At 38.5% G+C, this 16,458-nt stretch overlaps 1 protein-coding gene across 1 annotated transcript in view; it reads right to left on the reverse strand.

Moving 5' to 3' along the window:
• The window catches only part of LOC145671238 (protein hairy-like), a 66,881-nt gene that overhangs the window by 6,899 nt on the left and 43,524 nt on the right, over positions 1-16,458 (reverse strand). The gene's annotated exons all lie outside the window — the stretch shown is intronic.

Consider the following 16,458-nt stretch of genomic DNA (forward strand, 5'->3'; position numbering starts at 1 on the left):
CCCCCCATAAATACGCCACTGATTAAAACAAACATGTTTAACGATTCAAAGTGGTTTTGCTAGTCATAAATAGTATTACCAATATTTTTCAAACTTATAATACCATTCTGAAAGAATTATTGTGTACAACGTGAAGAATTCTTCCACTGCATGTCACAAAGTGCAACTAGTTCCAAAAATGCCTCAAGATGACATGAGTGGTCAGAACAGAATGGACTTGCACAGAAGTGGTGATATACTGATATACTAACTGCAGCAGCATATTAAATTTCAAATCTATGCCAATTTAGCCATTTTACTGCTAAATCTAACGATTTAGATACACTGATTAGCTGGGCGATTTTGGTATACTGATTAACTAGTGAAAATGTTGTTTTAGCTATTGCCTATGATTTTGGTCAACTCACCTATCATAATGGCCCATTTCTAGCCATTTGTTCTTCCCAGTACTTAAATCTTCCTTTCTAATTAAAATTTCTATTAGAAAAATATGGATTGAAACAAATAATACCTTGCTATTTTCTAATTCGTCTAGTTGCCATAGTTTACCACACCAGATACCCTACTTGTAACTTCTGTACACAAAAACCGAAACCGCCTTCCAAAGACTAGGAAAAAAACTACATCTTTACGAATTTAATTTAGATCTGGTTCATTTTCCCAGCATTTCTGGCACAGATAGGGGTGCAAATTGAACGATAATGAATGCATATTATAATATCGTTATAGAGCAAAAAATAGTTACCATTATAGGAAATTATGGTAATTTTAAGTCGCAAACTTGATATATTCTTTAAATTTTTCATCTAGAACGGTGGTCTCTAAACTTTTTAGCCTAAGTATTACACTGACTCCTCCAGTAAGGCCCAAGGGCCAATGATTAGGTAGTGCCATCTTATGAGGAGCAGCAGAATTACATAAAATGTACCGTGTTATGCAAAAATGAACTAAGCGCCAAACTTTGAAAATCCACGTAAATGCGACGATTGGTTCCTGATAAGCATTAGAACGTTTTGCACAATCGAAAAGAGAGGAAAACCAACACCTTTCCAAAAAAGAAACATAATTTCACTTTTGATTACGGCTACATTAATGCTGGACATCAACCTTTACACGTAATTTTCTTAAAAGTATAAAAGTGGCGCTTAGTTCGTTTTCGCAGGACACGGTACAAAATGTCAATTATGCTTGGTTAGTTGAAGAATACAGCAGAGACGACTGGTATTGTATGTTGCATGGTTGGGCAATCGCATGTTTTCTTTAACAGTAAAGATTTTTTCAAGTAGACTATTAGGGCCTTATGCAGAGTTGTTTTGACGTATGATTAGCGTCATACTAAAGGCCTGACTACTGTAGGAAAGATATGTTAGTCGACCTCTTTAGTAAGGCACTAATCATGCGTCAGAACGACTTTGCATAAGGCTCTTAATGTTTTAGTAAAAATAAACCTTTGCTCTTGAGCGCAAGACATTATTGATGATCTCTATGAAATTCATTTAAAAAAAACTGAAAGAAAAACTGTTCTGAGAAAGAGAGATTTACACTTTCAGTTGTAACGAGCGTTGCCACTAGTCTAATAACATTGTGTATATGGTAGAGAGCTGCTATTTCTTAACATTGGAGATCACATTTGTTAGCAGTTGCAGGAACTTCGACAACCGCTAAATAGTTAACTTTTGTAATAGTTACGAATTCCTCCACTTGTCAGCGATAGCCGCCCTCCCCCACCCCTCCGGAGCTAAGAAAAATCGCTCTCCAGTCCAGCTCCTTTACGTTTAGATACTACCCTGGCTTTTTTTTTTTTTTTTTTTTTTTTTAAGGAAGCTTGGACGGTAATGCAAAAACTTATTTTTCGCAGCCGCGCTACTTAGGGTTAGTAATGCAGGAGGGCTCCTGATGTTTTAATGGCCCTCAGACTCCGTTCTTTTCTCATTGAGAGACGTCAGATTGTGTATTATGGTAGTTTTCAGGGGCTGCTAAATATGCAATTCCAACTGGCATTGGTCGCTGGAAGTGTGACGTCACGCGGAAGAGAGTAAATTGCGTCTTCTGCTTTTAACATATACTTTTTGTATACTCCGAGCATATTCTAACTTCATTTGATTGTTGAAACTACATAGAGACAAAAATATTACTAATTCTAACACTACAAATACGCAGGGTAAATTGCTATATTATAATAAATTTATATTAATGTTATCATCCACTCATTGTTGTTGTTTTATGAATATTGATAGGAAATGTTAGTGATAATTCTAATTGCACCCCTCAGAAGTCACAGAGCCCGGAACGCATGTATTGTTTTTCCTTGCACTGTGTTTGTTCATTGTTTGGGCTTTATTTATTTATTTATTTTTTAGATTGAGATTGCTCAATTAAATGTTCTTGTTTTTATGTGTTTCTACTACATTTTGGGTTTAGTTTGCGGAAAATGTGCCCGAACAAAATTCGTAAGCGCGAGTGCCAGGAGGCTAATAACTGCAAGTCTCATTAAAAAATCTGAGCCAGAACCTGGGTAAGCACGAGCCTAAATGAAGGATGTGAGCCCAAGCAAAAATGAGTACAAGCCCTACTAACGCCAGTGAGCTCGAGTACCACTGAGTGTTGAAGTCTGAGTCCAAGTAAGCGCTTGCCCGAAAGAGATCAGAGAGCACGAGCTCCAAGGAACCTAGTTAGTGCAAGCCTCATTGAAAGATATGAGTCCGGGGCCAAATCAGCACGAGCTTCAACGAGAATAATGAGCACGAGAACACTAAAGGTAATGAACCCGAGCCCACATTAGTGAAAACCGCGCTGGTATCAGTGAGCTCGAGTTATATTGATGGTAAAAAAAATACTGAGATCGCGCCCAGCTGACGGAAGTGAGCCAAGACAAGTGAGCACGAGTCCAATCCAGATTAGTGTGCTCGAATCCAAGCAAATGCGTGACCGAAGGAGACTAGAGAGCGCGAGTTCCAAGGAGCCTAGTGAGTTCGAACCTCATTAAAGAATGTGAGTCCTAGATCAAGAAAGCTCAAGCCTGAACGAGAATAAATAGCGCGAACCCCACTGAAAATATGGATCCCGAGCCCACATTAATGCACACTGGTGTCAGTGAGTTTGAGCCCAATTGATGAGTGAGGTCGAGCCCAGTTGACGGAAGATAGCACGCTCGAGTGAGCAAGAGTCTAATTAAGGTTAGTGACCCGGAACCTAACTAATCGCGTGCTCGATCGAAATAGATTAGAGTGCGCGATCTCCAAGGAGCCTAGTGAGAGTGAGCCTTACTGGAAGATATGAGACCGAGACTGAGAAAACGCGAGCGTCATTGAAGGATATGAGTCCGAGCTTCAGTAAGAGCGAGCCTTAACGAGAATAGTGAACGCTTTCCCCACTGAAAGTAATAAACTCAATGCAAGCCCCACTGACCTCACTGAGCACGAGGTCATTAATGGTAGTGACCCTTACTCTAGTTCAGATTAGTAAGCCCGAGCTTTATTGAGTGTAGTGAGCCCAAACCCAATAAACGTGTACCCCAATGAAATTAAAATGAAAATGAAATGAAATGAAATCTTTAAGTTTTACGTCCCACGATTATGCCGGTTAGGCTAAAGGAGGCGGTGATTATGAGAAATGAATGAAATGGTGGAATGAAGAAAGTGGGAATAACCGGGAGAACCCCGAGAAACCCACAAGCACGGTGTTTGTCCACCACAAGGTCCACACGGCGTGAGCTGGGATCGAACCAGGGACCCCAAGCACCGGAGGTGAACTCTCTACCACTGAGCCACTGCGCCTCCACCCCAATGAAATTAGTGAGCACGAGCTCCCAGCAGTCTAGTGAGTGTGATCAGGGCCGGATTTAGGGGGGTGCACCGGTGCACGTGCACCCCTTCGTTGTAAATATACACTATCTAAAATGAGAAGCTAGCAGTGAAAATAGCAACACTTTCCGAAACTTTCTGCCATCATGTTTCGTTTGGGTCTTAAAAGAAAACATAGCTTTGTAAAAGCAATACATTAAGTCGATTTTCTGAAGGTTGAAGGAAAAGAATTCACCAAGTAAAACAATATAACATTTGTCAAGTAGGACAGAAAACATGCGACCTTCTTTAAAATAACCTCCCCCCGTTCTATGTGTCAGCGTTGTCAAGGGTAAGAATATTGTCACATGTCACTTTGAAGAGTTTCAGTGTGATTGGTTAGTTTGGTAATTATTGGTGCACCCCCGCTCAGAAAATCCTGGATCCCACCCTGAGTGTGATCCTTATTGGAGAATGAGTCCTAGCTCAAGTGAGCACGAGCCTCAACGGAAATAAGAACGCGAGCCCCATTGAAGGTAACGAACACGAATGCGTAAGCTGCACATGTAACCATTTTAAATGTTAAAGTGAGTATGTAAAAAAGAATAAACGCAATGAACACTACATATTGGCATACGGAAAACCTAGTTTTGAGCGAGCATTACTGGCGCAAAAAAGAGCAGCCTATCAGGTTTGTCTCGATTATTTTTTTGGCTTCACGGAGTTATGGGGACAAAATGGGCAAATCCTCTTTTCTAACATTTTTGCTCGTCCTACAGGATCTGCATCCATGTCTCTAGTTATATAAATTTCTTTCAAGTTCTTCAACTTCATATGTTTGAAAAATAAATAATTTTCTCTTAACCTTTTACTTCTGTTCGTTCTTAACAATTCCATGCCAATTCGATATATGCAGAGAAGAAATTGCGGTTTTTTTTTTTTCTTACAGGTAGCTTATGAAGTTCGTGTTGTAAGTCTGTCTCATAATTTTTCGGTAAGAAATGAATAGAATAAATATTAGCATTGTTTACATTGATTCTGATTGCGCGTTTACACCGAGAAACTCATTGTCGTTGTACCAATAACATTTTAGAAAAGGGGTGCTATGTTATACATGGAGTTTTCCTTTCTCAATTCGAACATTGAGCAACAACAAAGTTATTTTTATTCATTTTTGTCTCAATAATTACCCATTCTTTATAAATTTCACGCATCGACACCGCTTACTGTATTCCCTACAATGTGTTTGTTTCGTGCTCTCTTCCACGTGACGTCACGTCGCGCAAGAATTCTGGGTAATTTTTTTTCTCTCGATAGCAGAAAATGTGCTATTAATACTCTATATACATTGGGTAGTTTTATAGTAGTTCTAAGTATAGACGCCCGCACAGAGAGCAAGAGAGGGCAATTTCCCCTTTCTGGATTTTCGAAAGGGTTTCGTTTGTACGAAACACATGCCCAAACATCTTATATTTACTAACTCACTCACTACAAGATTTAAATTTAATATGTGTTTAACTATAGTAAATAAAGTTATGCAATATTCGTCAATAATATTTGCATTACATGAAGTAAATTATTTGTATCAAGTTATGTATATTCGCGACTTTGCTTATGTATCGGTCCTATTGCGGGTGGGAGAAAATCCTACGGGCGTTTCTAGTCATAAATATTCATTATGATTAAAACAAAGGAATTATCAAAATATAAAATAATTTCATATTTTAATTTTTGATCAAGTTGGTGCAGTTTTTAGGAATGCTGACTGCCTCAAAAAGTATCAGCTCACTCAAGCAAGATGTTTTCCTTTCTTTTGACATCGTCATACTACGAACCATGAAATCAAGACATTTTAACATGAAAACTAGGAAGTATGTCTAATGAAGAACTGAAGTATAAATGCAGCTAACGACGCACAAAACTATAATGGACTTAATATTTATGATATTCCTTACATTCCACCCAGTCAAGTAATTTGAAATTAATCTCTCATCAATATTTTTCATTCTGTATAAGTAACTTCTGTGAAATGAATTTTTTCAGTTTTACGTCCTATGGTTATTATACCACGTAGGCTAAAGGAGACGATGAGAATGAATGAAATAGCGCAATGAAGAAAGTGGGTAGAAACAAGAAAATTCTGAAAAAAACCCACTCACATGCTGTTTGTCATCACAAATCCTACTTGATGTGAGCTAGGATCGAACCAGGGACCCCAAATAGCTTATAATCTAGGAAATAATTTGTGACGGAATAATAATAATCTTACTATCTCCAGAAGTCTACATATTCCTTTTATGCTTAATCGGTTCCTTGATTTTGTTTTCACCAAATTCTCAGATTTAAAATATTTTATAGTTAAAAACTGAACATACGTGTACACTAGAAGAAATAGATATTTTCCTTTTGGCTTAAGCATATCTGCTGAGAACCGTAAAATGAGAGTAAAAAACTTGGCAACACTGCTCGACTGTGAAGTTGACCTACCCTACTCTCCCTCTCTTGCCCAGCACACGAACCATGCAAAAGCTTCGAAATCAGACACTCAGAAGTAAAGAGTGTTCTAAGGCACAAGTAGCATGTTTAAAGACATATTCTGCCTGTGAACATTACATAAAGTAGTATTTAATAAGAAAACTGCCGTAAACAACTCTTAGTTTTCTGCATTGGGAATTGATACCCAATCCTAATGTGCGCATGCTCCTAGATTCGACTCCCTGTGATGAGGTCATTAGTAGGTTCGTTGATCTGAAGTTTAGGGTCCTTTTTCAGCATTCAATTTGTAAAACCATACTTCATTTACCAATAATAATAATACAATTCCCTGACATTACAGCCCCGAATTATGGTCTACCAAACGACTTCAGCTGAGCGATGTGTCGTGAGCACATCGACCCCTAACGCGTTTTTTACTTGATTACTAGGCCCAGATTGCATTTAGTTGAGTTTTGTGTGGTACCCACAGTGACCCAAACGCGATTGTCACTGAGTTTCTAAGCCTTTCAGAATGGTTTTAAATGAGGGATGTGTGATCAGCAAATTGACTCTAATGCGGTTCTTACTGGATTTATAAACCTACCGGACGGCCTTCAGTTCAGTGATGTGTTATCAACACATTGTTATTGGATATCTGGTCCTAGCAGATGTTTATAGTTAAGCGATAAGTGATCAGCACATGGACCCAAACGTGATTGTTACTGAGGTTTCTACGTATAACAGATGACTTTTAATTGAATGATGTATGGTTACCACATCGACCCTGAACGAGATTGTTAGCGAATTTCTACACTTAAGAGAATTATTTTAGTTAAATGCTGTGTGGTCAGCACATTGATTCCAATGCGTTTGTTACTGGGCTTTTTAGGTATACCAAATTGTTTTTGGTTGAGTGATGTATGTTCCGCAACATGACTACCCTGGCCATAAGTGGCATTATACGACATGGTGACATTTGAAACAACGTAAAGGACTGGAATATAGAAGCGAGCCTTAAGTTGTCCGGAAGTGTAGGCAAACTGAAAATAAAAATCACTGACAGTAGAATCGAGTTCACCTGACTTCTTACTTTTGATACGAGCTATTTCTGCAACATGTTGGTCAGCCATCTCTGATTTAATCTCCTCCTCAATGGTATTTAGAATGTCCCAACCTGATATCACACTGAGAGAGACGATGGGGTTCTACCGACACCGTCGACCGTTTCCACCAATAAAGTGACTTAAGTAATTTCTTGATATATTTAACCTATTCGGTGTTATAATTAATAACTTTAATAATGAGGAAAGAGTATAAGCCCTTAATAACATTCGGATGATTTGCTTCAGCATTGGCGCTAACAGTATCTTTATCCATAATTATAAGACATCAGAATACATGCATCACGATATTTCTCTTTTCCACACTATCTACAACTTGACAGTTTGTTTCGCTGTCATTTGTTTTGGATGTTTGAGAAAGGATAGACTAAGCCCAGACCCGATTTTGACGTTTTAATACCCATAAAAGTCGATATTAAATATATATTTATAAATAGAAAATGCGTGTGAATGCCGCAACTTCACACCGGGGTGTTTGCGAGGAGAACTAAAGCTATTCCTCTGGCTATCCAATAAACACGACCTCACCGTAGGATCAGCGTGGAGCCGACGTGGTCAAGGGGAATGGGATATGCAAGAAAACAATTCTCGTCGATAGAAATGTGTAACCCCGGAGAAACAAGAATTGGAACTAAAAGGAAGAACCTCGAACCAAAAAGATAGTGCTCCTACTTACGCAAAATTGGAAGCAATCGCGCCTCGGGCCTGAACGCAAGTCATGTGACTGTGTGGAACATCTTCATGTGAAGAAAGAATACACCTATTTAAATTAAAGAAAATACATGCTCTGTCACGTGAGGACTTTTTCCGTCGCAGAATGTTTTGTCAATGGTATCTCCGACAAGGTATCGCTACCCCAGTGTCTGAAAATGTTGTTCTGTAGACTGATTAGATAATATCACAAACACTGGTACGTTGAACTCTCGCAATAGCCATGTATGGTTCTGAAAATTCCAACTCAAGTGAACGATCAGCATCACAGATTCAGTGTGAGCTTATGGTGAGTTATAGCGGATGATTTTGTGGTAGAACCTTACTTATTACTGCCCCTATGTAGGGGTACGTACCTTTTATTTTTACGTTGTTCTCCCAGAACTATTAAAATTGTGGCCTTGAACATAAGACAGCAAATGTGGTTCCAGATGACGGTGTACCTGCATATTTTGACAGGAATATGCAAACTTACCTAAATGAAATGTTATAGATGGTTGGAATGGCAGAAAAGGACCTCTGTTATGGCCACCATGCTCACCCAACCTTACGCCCTTTCATTTCTTTTTCTGGGAGAAGAAGAAACGCCTTGTGTATGCAACACCGGTCACGACAGTCGAAGAACTTGTTGCCCGAGTTTTAATATTGCGGCAGTCATCTCCGAAATACCAGGCGTGTTTGATCGTACTCGGCAAAATTTGCTTCGCCGATGTCAACTTTGCAATGCGGTCAACAGCAGACAATTTCAGCACCGTCTGTGAATTGTTACTCTTCACAGCTGTCTCGTGTACATATACTGAACAAATACTGTACAAGGTACCTCTGAGTATCTCTATCAAAGTTAGCCTTTGAAACTGTATTTCCTGGTATCGTTATGCCACACGCCCAACAGTTCATGATTCGTACATTTTCATTGATTATATGCACCGAATTATCATCTTCCACGGAATTACAAGAAGGAAATTCTTTCATGCAACCTACTTTCACCCAAATTGTATTCACATAATTTCTGGGAATCCCTGTTGTGATGTGGAGAGTCTTTTGAGCACTAGTTCATCACATTCCTTGCAAGTTTTGTATACTAAATGCTATTTTTTTTACATGCCGCTTAACACCGCTGTTCTTTACAGAATCGTTTTCAACCTATTCTGGTTCACAGTTGCTTCTTTCATTTTCACACGCTCTTAATTTGAACAGGAAGCCGTTCATTTATTATCCGTCTCCATTAGCCTAGAAGTAGCCTACGTTAAAGGCTTCGTTTAATTTGTTCTTCCTCCGAGAGTTTATTCTGTACTGAGACAAAGTAATCAATCACACATGTGTATCTCTCTTCCTTTCGAATTATAAGTGTTGTTCTAAATTGAACAATGTATACTAGGGGAAACTGGCCTAAAATAACATACCATGATAAAACAACATACCAGGGGTTTTGAACGATTGGTGCAAAGAAGAGCTCTGAGAATTTTAAGGGTGAGCATGGAGCGGACCAGAGCCGCCCACAGGGGGGATGTATGGCGCAAGCTGCGCCATTGAGAAAAATTTTGGGGGGGATTTTACTCTACTTTCGAACTAGCAATTTTAATGTCGGAATAGCATTAAAACACGATATTGAGAAGCTAATGTTCAAAAATTTTCCGGGGTGAACCTCCGTACCCCTGCTTCGATACTCGATGAATGAAGTACGGCGCAAGTAGCCATAGGAAAGGTTGAGTTGAGTTGATTTTAGTTTAGCGTCCCGTTCAGCAGCGAGGCTATATGAGACGTGGACCTACTGATTAACGTGGAATCCGAACCACATGAACTCCCGCCGGGAATTGAACCCGGGTCTCCCACGCCGCCATAGCAAAGGATAGGTTGGTTCGTTTTAAGAGAGAAGGACCGCCCACAGGAGGGATGAATGGCGCAAGTTGTGCCATCGAGAAAAAAATTGGGGAAGAATTTTACTCTAATGTCGAATAAGTAATTTTGCTGTCGTCAGAATAACATTGGAACACGATGCGATTTTTTTTTTAAATCTCGAGAATGAATCCCCCTACCCCCTGCTTAGAAACTCTATGAATGAAGTACCGCGCAAGTTGCTATATGAAAGGATGGCGCTAAGTTCTGGTGAACAACAGTTACAAACACTCAAGGAAACACTTTCAAATTTAGATTTGAAACTTGCCTATGTTGTCTGTTGAAAATTATAAAGTAGTTTGACATAATTGTGAGCTAGTGGTAACCATAGAGACAACAGCCAAGTATCAAATCTAAATTTGAAGTGAGCCAGTGAGTGTTTGTAACTGTTGTCCACCAGAACTTGGCGCCTATTTTTGTGATTTCAATTCTTTTTAAGGCCACTCGTACTTGGCTCTTTTACAGGAATGGTTTTTGTTGGATATCACTTCTTTATGTAGGCTAATTTCGAGGATAACATTTTCTTTTGGTATCAGACTCAATAACTTGTAACTTGCGTCTTACTTTTCATATACAAGGGAATTATATCAATATTTTGTAAAGAAAAAAATAATACTACTAATTGTAAAAAAAAGAATACCTGTGCCATACACAGTGTGTAGAAGTTTTTATACCCTTCAATATCCTTATAGAACATATTTAGTATTGTACACTACCAAGACTACTAATAAAAGTAATGCAATTTTTATAATTACTACTGCCCCTACTACTACTACAAGCATTCTATAATACTATTAGAGGAAATAAAAACAACAAAAATAATAATTACTAGTACTATAAAAACTACTGATACACTGGGCGATTGTTTTTAGAGGACTTGAGTTTTGAGGAGGAAAGAGATTATTAGTTTTTTTGGGGGGGGGGTGCGCCATCAGCTTTGGGGGGGATGGGCACCCCTGGAGCGGACAACAGCGATCCTCTGCAAATGGAGGTACTGAAGTTTCGATATAGACGTAGTGAAAAATTATTTTTGAAAAGTAAGTATCCCAAATATTTGTATATGCTTTTCTAGTCGCTTGTAGTTAAAATACGTAGTATTGTTTTAACATTTCAATCATGGGTGATCATTAAGGTGGGATTATAGAAAGGCAACGTAATGTTTTAAAAGATGTGGAAACAAAGACCTTGGTTTTTTGCTGTTTCAGCTTGATCAACTGTTGAAGGGTAAAATGACATACCAATCGTTAGGGCAAAATGACATAGTATGTCATTTTATTCTAAGGTATGTCATTTTACCCTTTCATTTTCTTTTCTTCCTGTGTTTTGAAATTATGGAAACGAATAAAGGTTGCCTTTAAGTATCTGCCCTAGGAAAAACTGGAAAAATGAATTACTTGATAATGCATCTACTGGTACTCTTGGACTTGCACAAAAAACTAGCTGGATGATCGGTGAGACATTTCCTACAGTTTTTAAACATTTCAGGTCGATTGTGGAACCTAATATGGAAGAGAAGATTTCGCTCATTGTAGATGGACATTCCAGTCACAAGAACTTGGAGGTTCTTATTTTTCCAAAGAAAATTGATTTGTAATTCTGTGTCTTCCACCTCACTGTACGCATAACATTCAGCCCTTGGATATAGTTATTTTTTTTTTTTTTTTGCCCATTGAAGACTTATTATAATCAAGTAGTGTCAACATGGATGAAATCCTACCCAAATAGAACTGTCGCTCAGTACCAGATAAGCTCTCTTTTCTGTTCAGCTCATGGAAAAATTGCAATGGTTTATAATGCACAGAGTGGATATCGAAAGACAAGCTTGTGACCCATTGATCCCAATGTCTTTCAGGACCATCTGTTTGCACCAGCAGAAACAACGAATATTCCATTATTAGCAGAACCAGTTGAGAGCTCAGATAAAACTACTAGACCCCAAAAAAAACGGATCCACATCGGTGTTCGATGATTCTACTTCTTAGAAAAAGGGACCAGTCATATCTGATGAAGGCCGTGTTTCACGGTAATCCACCCTGCTTTCAGAGGATCGGAATGTGCCACTGAAAGAGACTTCCCCAGTTTCGATGGCTCATGCAGGCTTCCTAAAAAGAACCAGGATTTATGAATCTGCAATTCTCACTAGCAGTACATACCTTAATGCACTGAAGGAAAAAAGGCAGACAAAGACTGAAAAGGACATGAGTAAAGACAAGTGGAAGTCAACAAAACCAGATCTATGTGCTAAAAATATGAATGAGGATGAACTCTTTGCGAACGACGACAATGATGAAGAAGGTTGTCCATGTCTCTATTGTAATGAGTTATTCTCTGTGTCCCGTCAAAAGAACTGTGGTTGAGATGTTACCAATGCAAAAAATGGGAACATTGTGAATGTACATGCGCTTCTGCTAAAACAAAAGTTTGTGTGTGAGTGTGTGTGGGTGTGTGAACTCTGCCATTAACTTCTGCCCACAAAAATGATGTTCTATTTGATGTAATATTTCCTTCACATTTGCAAGTTATCACAGTGTATTTTCTCTAAATTTGTTATTCTTACAATATTTTCTAAAAAAAAGGAAAAAATATTTTCTTTATTAGTACACTGTAAAAAATCGTTGTGTTATTTCAACGATATGTCTGTGTTAACACAATTGTGTTAAAATATAACACAAACAGGTGGTTAGAACAACTCACTCTCCATTTGGAGTTAGGTGTCAAATGCCGGTAGTTGACATGATAGACAGCCTGTGTGTTAAATTAACACAAGTGTAGAATCTTCGGTGTTGTTTTCTGCGTAATTGTCAAATATGCTGGCCATCTAGTTATAAAGGCTTATGTGCTGAAGCTAAGTCAAACACAGTAGAAAGAAGTGCTTAAACAAATCCAGGTGTTCGCAAAATTTCAATGTGCAAACCGCGCGATGTAGTCTCAATTGTTTTACATAATGTTTCTGAAGAAATATGTCAACAGCGAGAAACAACACCGTATTACTGTGTGACTTCTACATTGAACTAGAGCTCACCAGTCAACATCGGGGACTGTGTTTCAAAAATGGCAGAAAACCAGTTGAAACACGATTAAGAGGCAAACATACAGTAAGGATATAGGTAAGAGTTCCCTATTATTCTTGAACAAGTTGTTGGTGAAGGTTGTGTTTTGAACCATCAAGAAATATTTTACAATAAGTGTTGCGGAGGACGACAAAAAAGTTTATGAAGATTTTCTAAATGAAGTGTTCTGTAGTTTACTATTCTTATTTTAAAAGTAGAGTCTTCAGTAATTCTAGTATGCACGCTACAAGCTTTTCCAACACAGAAAAATGGTTCTATCAACACCGCACATGGAGTTATTTCAACACCTTAATAGGTGTCGTGGTAACACAGAATTGGAGTCGAGCTAACACCATAGACAGTATTAATCTGTTGGTCTGACCGTGAATTTTAACACAGAGACTTGAATTAACACCAAAACGGTGTTACTTTTACGGCTTTGACCTTGAATTATGACAGATTGCGTGTTGAAATAATAAGAAAATGATGTTGAAATAACACAGGGATTGACATGGTGTAATATTAACACAAAATAATTAACACACTACACACTGTGTTATTTTCTTTGCGTTGCTGCAACACCGCCACAAGTAACATTCAACACTTTTTCCCACACTACCAACCCTGACATGGTGTCGAATCAGCACCGAAAATACTAACACAGATCCGAATTTAACACCGCTCAACACCGGTTGTGTTAGAAACGTAACACAGCACCTGTGTTAAACGCTAACACCGCGGGGTCTGTGTTGAATTAACACCGCAGTTAAATTTGAGTTGAATTAATACAACCATTTTTTACTGTGTACAATATTTTTTTTAAATAAGAAAATGGAAATTGGTAATAGTAACTAGAAACGAAAGTACCTATGTGCGTAAATTAACACCTCTTTTCAGACTTTATATTTCAGAATTTGCATTTCTGTTATTTCTGTAATACGAGGTCACTACGAAAGTTTTGAGATGTGAAATAACTTACATACTTAAAATAATTTAACATTTACATTTTCTCAAAGTTTTCACCATTACACTGTACACACTTTTGCATCCTCGACAATCACTTTTGGAAGCAGTGTTGACAGTCTTTTTCTTCAAGTGTTGAAAGTTCATTCTCGTAAGCCACTATAGCTTCTTCAGGGCTGAAAAATCTCTTCCCACGCATGCGATCTTTGATCCTGGGGAACAGAAAAAAATCACACGGGACCAGGTCAGGGCTATACGGCAGATGATTCATAAGTTTGACCTCCGTAGATTCTAAAAACTGAATTGTGATGTTGGCCGTGTGTGCGGACGCGTTGTCATGATGAAGCAGGATCCAACGCAATCCAGTTCTTGGACGCCATTCCCGAAGCTTCTGGAACACTTTTGTTAGGCAAACAGTGGTGTACCACTGAGCAGTAACAGTCGTTTGTTCTTCAAGTGGAACAGTTGCAACATGGCCAGATTTGGAGAAGAAAGTTGGGACCATCTTCTTCCCCACACTTCGCGGTCGCTTCATTTTCGTGGGTGGATTTTCGTCTGGAAAGATCCAAACTATAGACTGGCGTTTATTTTCAGGGTCAAATTAATAGACAGATCCAAGTCTCATCACCAGTAACAATGTCAGAGACGCGTCGAGAATTGCCTCCATCAAATCTTGCAAGCATTTCTTCACACCATTTCACACGCATGTGCTTCTGCTGTTCAGTCAAAGTGTGAGGCACCCAACGAGATGAAACCTTCCTGAGCAGAAGATGATCATGAAGAATTTTGTTACTGCTGGCGATCCAATGTTCACTGTAGATTCAATGTCCTTGAAAGTTGTTCCAGGATTTTCTCGAATCATTTGTTCCACAGCGGCAATGTTTTCATCTGACACAGCTGTTGCCGGACGTCCAGCTCTCTCTTCATCTTTAAGCGATGTCCGGCCTCTTCTGAATTCACCAAACCACCGAAAAATTGTAGCACGGGAAGGACCAAGATCCCCAAATGCCCCCTGCAAACGGTCATGTCTTTGTGTCTCGTTCAAACCACTTTTGAAATCGTAAAGGATCATTGCCCGAAAATGTTCCCTTTCGAGCTCCATTCTAAACAGCCGAATACTGCTCACATCAACAAACAAGTGAAGGCAATACGGCCACGCCGATAAGCGAGGCGAGTTGAAACTTGCATCGCTTCTTCGCTCTGGATACCACTACCGAACGCAATTGTTGGAATTCAAATACTGTGCCCCAACAATGCGTATTTCAAAACTTTCGTAGTGACCCTCGTACTAACAAGTAGCAATGAAAGTAGCAATGAACTATGTGTTAAAAATATTTTTATCACTCTGGATTAATTTTGTAACATTTATTGCGCGTTGTTAAAATATTTCAAGTTCGCAGAACAGTTTGTTATACCCAGACATACACACACACACACACACACACACACATATATATATATATATATATATATATATATATATATATATATATATATATATATATATATATATATATATATATATATGCACACCCGTATGATCTAGCTAAGAGTGAAAGAAAGAAGTCAAACTTGTGAAAACACTTCTGTACTTTTCAGTTCGCTTGGATTGTTGTGAAAGCAAGCAACTTTGAATTGATTCAAATCAATGGACAAGACAGAAATTTGAATATGAATTCCATGGTTTTGCCCGGAATATTGGGATCTGTGTGTGTAATGAACGTAATACGTATCTAATGCCTATTACGTGTGATACCTACCTGTTTTTGAATGACTCTGATATCGTCATTAGTTCCAGAGACATGCGCCTTCGAAGCAATGCGTACGAAATAGTAGTGTTTCCATCGATATATCGAACGATTGCTTGTCATGACCCTTCTCAAAATATGGTCCTTTCCTGGTGTGACGCGATATATATATATATATATATATATATATAGATAGATAGATAGATAGATAGATAGATAGATAGATAGATAGATAGATAGATATAGATCTATCCGAGCTACAAGTTATGAACCACTTTTGACTTTATGTTGCGTATTGCTCACTCTGTAGTTATGCTACAGAGGTAAGACATAGACGATTTGAAAGGTGATGGAATGGCCTTTCCAACCGTATGCAGCATGCAGCAATGGTGTCTTTCGAAGGGAAGCTATTGAATGAAATTTTGGAAAATTAAGGTTATTTAAAGAAATTGGATGGCAACACTGTTTCCCAAATATCCATCAACAACTTCTCTTCCAAAGACAATACTGCCGCATATTGCACACCGATGGAAAGGTCATTCCATCACCTTTCAAATCCATCATGTCTCACCTCTGTAGAACAAATACAGGGTGAGAAATAAGCAACTTGAAGTCCAAAATGGTTTACAACCTGTAGCTCTCAAACCATTGAGATTAGGACCCATGTTCATATCAACATTATTGCTTAGAATCACCCATACTACCATTTTCC

This window comes from Thermobia domestica, chromosome 15 (genome assembly GCF_964235325.1).
Source record: "Thermobia domestica chromosome 15, izTheDome1.hap1.1, whole genome shotgun sequence".
NCBI lineage: Eukaryota > Metazoa > Arthropoda > Insecta > Zygentoma > Lepismatidae > Thermobia > Thermobia domestica.